The sequence below is a fragment of the Hyperolius riggenbachi genome, chromosome 8, assembly GCF_040937935.1.
Source record: "Hyperolius riggenbachi isolate aHypRig1 chromosome 8, aHypRig1.pri, whole genome shotgun sequence".
Classification (NCBI taxonomy): domain Eukaryota; kingdom Metazoa; phylum Chordata; class Amphibia; order Anura; family Hyperoliidae; genus Hyperolius; species Hyperolius riggenbachi.
Genome location: NC_090653.1, coordinates 101,125,946 through 101,132,288, shown reverse-complemented (window position 1 = coordinate 101,132,288; position 6,343 = coordinate 101,125,946). Strand labels below are relative to the sequence as shown.

General features: G+C 51.0%; 1 protein-coding gene across 1 annotated transcript in view; it reads left to right on the top strand.

Annotated features, from left to right (window-relative positions):
- Positions 1-517: 517 nt before the first annotated feature.
- Positions 518-6,343, top strand: part of RAP2C (RAP2C, member of RAS oncogene family) — a 28,142-nt gene continuing 22,316 nt past the window's right edge. The window contains exon 1 of the mRNA XM_068250937.1: positions 518-675. The gene's annotated coding sequence lies outside the window, so the exon portion shown is untranslated. The remainder of the gene's footprint in view (positions 676-6,343) is intronic.

Here is a 6,343-nt window from a genome sequence, read left to right as displayed (position 1 = left end):
AAAACGGGTGCCATACACAGTAGAGAACATGCTGATTGGTAAGGGATGACCAACTTATTTGGATGAGGAAAAGCTGCCCTTGCACACGCTCTACCGTCCACCAGCCTACCACTTTCCCATCTAGAACTGTCAAGAGGCAACAGGAGGTAGCCGCACCATCACCCAACGCCTGTCACCTATCCTCCTCCTCACACACGGGGCCAGCCACCCGTGTCATCCTTTCACACCCATAGTTTAGTGCCTCCAGGCTCCAGCAAGCCAGCCACGCCCCTTCTCTCCACTGCTCTACTCCCTCATCGCGCCTCACACTCCATCCTGCCATATCCCATCTCCCTGCCACGCCCCCTTCTCTTCCCTCCTCATGCCCTACACTGCCGATCCCATCTCCCTGCTACGCCCCCTTCTCACAACCCACACTCCATTCTGCCTTATCCCGCATCATTGCCACGCCCCCTTTCCTCACAGCTAGCCCTCTGTCAGCCTCCCCGTTCCACCCCGCCCTATTCACGACATCCCTCTCTACCCCGCCCCCGACCAATCCGTCCTACTGACCCGGGCGTGCTAGCCACTTCCGCCGCTCTGCTTGCACATCCGCCGAGCCGCCTCTACTACTTCCTTCCGGAGCTCCGGACTCGGCGGAGAATCCGGGACCCACCCTGAGCGGAGAGGCGAGAGGTACGGGGTCAGCTCCTGTATGTATGGGATGGATCTGCAGTCCTCTGCATTTATCTAGCGTGACGGGTCCAGCCCTGATAGCACTGTACAGAGGGGACCAGCCCAGTGTGTGCAGCACTGGTAGCACTGTACAGAGGGGACCAGCCCAGTGTGTGCAGCACTGGTAGCACTGTACAGAGGGGACCAGCCCAGTGTGCTCAGCACTGATAGCACTGTACAGACGGGACCAGCCCAGTGTGTGCAGCACAGATAGCACTGTACAGAGGGGACCAGCCCAGTGTGTGCAGCACTGAGAGCACTGTACAGAGGGGACCAGCCCAGTGTGTGCAGCACTGATAGCACTGTACAGAGGGGACCAGCCCAGTGTGCTCAGCACTGATAGCACTGTACAGAGGGGACCAGCCCACTGTGTGCAGCACTGATTGCAGTGTACAGAGGGGACCAGCTAACTGTTTGCAGCACTGATAGCACTGTACAGAGGGGACCAGCCCCGTGTGCTCAGCACTGAGAGCACTGTACAGAGGAGACCAGCCCAGTGTGTGCAGCACTGATAGCACTGTACAGATTGGGTCAGCCCAGTGTGTAGCACTGTACAGACTAGTACAGTATGTGTAACACTGATATCGCTGTACAGAGGGAACCAGCCCAGTATGTGCAGCACTGACAGAACTGTACAAAGATGTCCAGCCTAATGTGGGCAACACTGATAGCACTGTACAGAGAGGGCCAACCCAGTATGTGCAGCACTGTTTCACAGGCTACTGTAAAACCAGTCTGCCCTATTCACCTCCACTGCTATGCCACACTGTCTGCACTTAGCTGAGAAATAAATGTGCTTTTATGGAAAGGCGTAGTGCCTTGGCCTGCTCTCTTCGAGTTGGATTGGCTACTGTTTCTGCAGTGCAAACACTGTTCAGCACACATCCAGCTGATTGTCCTTCTGCACAGTATCTAGTGCCCATCTCTCTCTAGTTACAATACAGAACTGATAATGTATTGATAAATGTAGCCCAGTGTATAGTGCAGTGATAGCTCTGTACTGTGAGCTGATAGGCCCAGGCTAGTGTATACTTCACTGATATCTCTGTGCTGGGAGCTGGTTGAGCCAGCTCTGTGTGCACAGAACTGATAGCACTGTACTGATAAGCTCTGCCAAGTATATAATGCATTAAGGCTCATACTCGCAGACTGATGACGTCGCAGGAAACTAACAAGAAACAACGGATTGTTTCAATTTAGGCGGGTAAGTACAGTCACCGCACAACAGTTGTTAAGGATCCGTCATGTCTGAGCACTGCACGACGCCGCGGCCCTCAACTCTCCCCCACCTGCCGGAATCCTCTGTGTGTCGCGCACGCTTGTCAGCCCTCCGCCCCATGCATAGCAACATACACGTCATCAGCCAAAGGCTCGCACACGATATGGCATCCAGCTTGCATTAGCCCTGTTGCTATGTCATTCAGATTCACGTTCATGCTAATAACGAATACCTGGTTGTCTGCATTTACAGTGTTGACATTCTGTGTCAATGTCAGATGCTGCTTGGCTGTACTGAACAGTCTGTCTCCTATATCTGAAAAGTCTAGGTTCAGTCAAACTCCTCCCCAATCCTCTCATACCCCACACTAAGTAGTCAGGAAGGCCCTGAGACGAGTAAGCAGGCAGTCTTTCATAGTGAACACTGAGCCTTTCCCACCTACCTCCACTCTCCACTGGTTAAAGGGAACCTAAACTAAGAAGGATATACATTTTTCTTTTAAAATAATACCAGTTGCCTGACTCTCCTGCTGATCCTGTGTCTCTAATGCTTTCAGCTGCAGCCCCTGAGCAAGCATACAGATCAGGTGCTCTGACTGAAGTCAGACTGGATTAGCTGCATGCTTGTTTCAGGTGTGTAATTCAGCCACTACTGCAGCTAAAGAGATCATCAGGACTGCCAGACAACTGGTATTGTTTAACCACTTCCGGATACCGGGTGGTTTGGCTGATCTGTGCTGCGTGGGCTCTTCAGCCCGCAGCACAGATCAGAAATCAGGCAGGGCGATCAGACCTCCCCCCTTTTTTCCCCACTAGGGGGATGTCCTGCTGGGGGGGTCTGATCGCCGCCGCGCTGCTGTGCCTAGCGGGGGGGGCTCCTCAAAGCCCCCCTCCGCAGCGCTAGTCCTCCCTCTGCCTCCTTCCCTCCCTCTCCCGTCCCCTGTGTGCGGCGCAGGACGGAAAGCCGTCCTGCGCCGGATAGGATAGGCTTCAGCCTATCAGGTGCCGGCGGTCCCCGGCCAATCAGAGGCCGGGGATCGCCGATCTCTGCCACGGCGCTGCTGCGCAGCAGCGCCGTTTACATGTAAACACCGGGGAAGATCTTCCCCGTGTGTTTACATTTACCCTGCGAGCTGCGATCGGCGGCTCGCAGGGTGCTCACGGAGAGACACCCTCCGTGAACTGACATGGAACGGCCGCTCATACGAGCGGCCGTTTCCATGGAAACCACTTCAGGATTCAGGGGCGTAGTTAAGCGTACGCAGAATCCTGAAGTGGTTAAAAAGGAAACATCCATATCCCTCTCAGTTAAGGTTCCCTTTAAGGTGGCCTAACGGTCTAATTTCTAGCGAACAATCATTAGAGCAATTGGAAATTCTGATCGGATTGGTTGTAAATTAGCTCCGTTGATGGGCACAATCGATTACGAACAATTATAAAAAATAGTCCAGTTGGATTTTTGTCAAACCAAAATTAGCATTTTCTTGTTGGTTGTGATAGATAGGAAGCAAAGATTGGTTTGTTGGTTGTGTAGTGAGCGATTTCATTTCCGATCAGCATTATCGGATAGCGCAAACTATTTTTTTGCTAGAAATTGGATCGTTAGTGGCCACCTTTACTGAGTGGTTAACCCTCGGGCCTCTTCCCCAAGTCAGTGCATCGGGAAACAGAAGTGCAGATTCAGCTTCCGTCCCGATGCGATATTTTGGCAATGCAATTGCGATTTCATCCAGTTGATAGAAATCGCAACGCATTTGCGTACTTTTGTCGGCCGCTGTGAATTGCAGTACATGCATGGGGACATCAGACAGTGCAGCCTATACACCTCTGATGACCTTTTGGATCCTGTTGCATTGCGGTTCGGAAAACGCAATGCAAATTGTGGTATGTGGGTAAGGGGCCTTAGTGGCTACCACTGTCTCGTTATCCGTTCTCCTTGTACGTAATAAAGCATTTACTGTTCCCTCACTCTCCCAACTGGATATAAAAACTCAGTCACAGTGAGTAATGATTTCTGATTGCAGAATCTGGACGGCGTTACCAAGTTCAGTGCTTTATTACTCAGTGAGCAGAGTGGAACTCTGCACAATTATAGTGCTCCGGGTGGCTCTGTTGTCCTGCAATATTCGTTGGTAACGGAGTCCCAGTCGCATCAGTTGGGCTCCACTGTGCATGCACTGCCCGGCTGCGCACACACCCCATTGTGCTCCCCTCAGGAGCGTTCTGCGCCTGCACAGGTAGTACTGCATGGACGCAGAACGCTCCCGGCCATGGGGGCGTGCATGCGTAGTGCAGCCCGGCTCACCCCTCTGGGTTATCGGCAAACATTGCAGGACAACATAGAAGGATGGTAAGGGAGCCCACGGAACACGTGGCTGGAGGAAGACCCGGGGAAGTATAAGTGCTACTCATGCATTCCTCTCAGGTTACATAAAGACGGTACAGCATTATATTCTTGCCTTTGTCTTTTTTTGTTGATTAGAGCTTTATTTATTTCCTGTGTGACAGACAGGCATTGTAGCAAAGGGTTGCAGATGGTGACACCTGTAAAATGTGGCATTTGAATTTCTCTAGGTTCCACCAGGGAAAGGAAGTGGCTAATGTGTGGTAATATACTCCATGCTGAACCACACTACTCCTCTTCACTGCTGGCATAACAATTTGCAGCCTGCATGTGAGCCCCGGTGGAGTGTTGAGTAGGTCCAAAAGGTGGGGATTGTCACCAGTGTGCACCCCACCCCCTATCACGCTGCTCCCAAACCTCACAGCTGACCCATTAAAGGACAACTGAAGTGAGAGGGATATGGAGGCTGCCATATTGATTTCTTTTTAAACCATACCAGTTGCCTGGTTATCCTGCTGATCCTCTGCATCTAATACATTTACCCATAGACCCTGAACAAATGTATGCAGCATATCAGGTGTTTCTGACATTGTCAGATCTGACAGTATTTGCATGCTTATTCCTGGTGTGATTCAGACACTTCTGCAGCTAAATAGACCAGCAGGGCTGCCAGGCAACTGGTATTGTTTAAAAGTAAATAAGTATGGCAGCCTCCCTATCCCTCTCATTACAGTTGTCCTTTAAAGTGTACCAGAGCTGAGATAAAATAAGTACCATACATACTTGGGGCTTCCTCCAGCCCTATGCATGCATATTGCTCCCACGCCGCCATCCTCAGTCTTCTCCCTCTTCGGTACCGGGTCCTGTAACTCCAGCCATTCACGGCCAGTCTGCGCAAAAGGAGTGCGCCCTCTAAGTATCTCTCCGGCAGCCATTTACTATACACCTGTAGTAAGCAGTGCTGGAAATGAGCTCGGGGACACCTGTACTGATTCGAGGATGTGATGGCCGCCTGCAGAGTTCCAACTAGCAAGTGTACAAGACTTAAAGGACAACTGAAGTGGAAAGAAAATGGAGGCTGCCATATTTATTTCCTTTTAAATATTACCAGTTTCCTGGCAGCCCTGCTGATCTATATGGCTGCAGTAGTATCTGAATAACACCAGGCAACTGGTATTGCTTAAAGAGAGACTGAAGTGAACAAAAATTGCTATTTTTACCTTCTAGTTCTCTTTAGTACTCTCATTAGATGTAAACCGCTGAATCCCCGCCGCAAAACGAGGGCTTTAGACCCCCAAATCCCTGGGGGGCAATCCGGCCGCGCTTCTTGAAAGAGGCAGAGCTTTCAGGTGCAACTCTGCCTCTACTTATGTCAATCACCGCCCCTCTCACTCTTCCTTCAGAGAGAGGGGCGGGTGAGAGGCAGAGATCCGCATGGTGGTTGATGTCAGGAGAGGCAGAGCTACAGCGGAAAGCTCTGCCTCTCAGGGCAGCACAATCCATGACCAACATGGTCGTGGATGTTTGCCCTGGGATTTGGGGGGGTCTAAAGCCCTTGTTATGCTGTGGTTTACATCTGAGACTACTGAAGCGAACTGCCAGGTAAAAATAGCAATTTTTGTTCGCTTCAGAGTCTCTTTAAAAGGAAATAAATATGGCAGTCTCCATATCCCTCTCGCTTCAGTTGTCCTTTAAGGCTCATTCATACTATGTGCAGTGCTGCCGTCATGACACCCTGCACATTGTTTGCAACAGGCATGTTTACCTGAAAGTCCATTGACTTTCATGTTACCCTTCACAACACCGAAAGCGTTCCCGCGTCCTACGATGTAATGCGACTGGGACCATTTTATGCCATGGTGCACACTATTTCCCATCGGGTATATCGATTTGGAGCTGCCAATGTTAACACTGAAACGGCCCCACCACGTAAGCCTTGCGTTGGGAATGCGTGCACAAAATTTTGTTTGTGCTTGCATTGTCTAGTCTGAAAGAGCCCTTGGTTGCAGTTAGTTGGGCATGGTCACAAGTTTTACCATTGTGCTGTTAGCCAGCAGTGGTCACCTT